Here is a 999-nt window from a genome sequence, read left to right as displayed (position 1 = left end):
AAAGTCGGACGCTTAACCGACTAAGCCACCCAGGCGCCCTGTCCTGGTCTTTTTTTTTAAGTATTATTATTGAAACAGTTAACCCACTAAAAGTTTATTTTATATGCACTATCAGCTAAACATCTTCATCAGTTTTTCAGGGAAAACATAAATTATTTGACCTGAAAACATCTCTGTTATCAAGATCAAGAACATGTGTTTTTTTTTTAATGGTGAAAAAATTTATATTTAGCTTCAGCCAGCTGGATTCAGTTTAGATTATCCCAATTTTGTTGGCAACATCCAAAGCATCGTAGTCAGGAGCCAGTTGAACATATGCTTTCTTTTCTCCATTGAGCCTGATCAGAGTGTTGACCTTGGCCACCTCAATGTCATAGAGCTTCTTCACAACCTGTTGGATCTGGTGCTTGTTGGGCTTGACGTCCACAATGAACACAAGAGTGTTGTTGTTTTCTGTTTTCTTCACAGCAGACTCAGTCATCAGGGGAAACTTGATGATGGCATACTGGTCAAGCTTGTGTCTCCTGGGGGAGCTGTTTCGAGGATATTTGGGCTGCCTTGGGAGACGCAGTATCTTGGGCTGTCAGAATGTAGGTAAAGTGCGAATCCTCTTTTTTTTTTTATGACTGTGGCCGCCTTTCAGCACTGCTTTCTTGGCCTTCAAAGCCTTGGCTTTGGCTTTGGCTTTGGCTTTGGCTTTGGCTTTGGCTTTGGGAGGGGTATGGGCTTCCTTTTTTGCCTTTGGTGCCATCTTCGTGAAAGAGCAAGAACATGTTTAATATATATAAATATCAAATCATCATGTCATATACCTGAAACTAATGTCATATGTCAATTATATCTTCATTAAAAAGGATATATTTTCCTAATACTCTGCTTTGTTTTTTATCAGATATTATTTTCCAGATTTTGCAACATTTTAACATTGATTTACAGTATGTATTATTGTCATGTCTTGAATTAATTTGAATTGAAAATGTGACAAATTTCTCAACCTCA

The 999-nt window shown here is 38.0% G+C and overlaps 1 pseudogene; it reads right to left on the bottom strand.

Moving 5' to 3' along the window:
• Window positions 1–253: 253 nt before the first annotated feature.
• On the bottom strand, window positions 254–751 carry LOC120247997 (annotated as a pseudogene).
• Between the last annotated feature and the right edge of the window lie 248 nt (window positions 752–999).

Source organism: Hyaena hyaena, unplaced genomic scaffold, assembly GCF_003009895.1.
Source record: "Hyaena hyaena isolate Hyena2069 unplaced genomic scaffold, ASM300989v1 scaffold_560, whole genome shotgun sequence".
Taxonomy (NCBI): domain Eukaryota; kingdom Metazoa; phylum Chordata; class Mammalia; order Carnivora; family Hyaenidae; genus Hyaena; species Hyaena hyaena.
The sequence above is the reverse complement of the archived record's forward strand: the minus strand, read 5'-3'. Positions and strand labels throughout refer to the sequence as shown.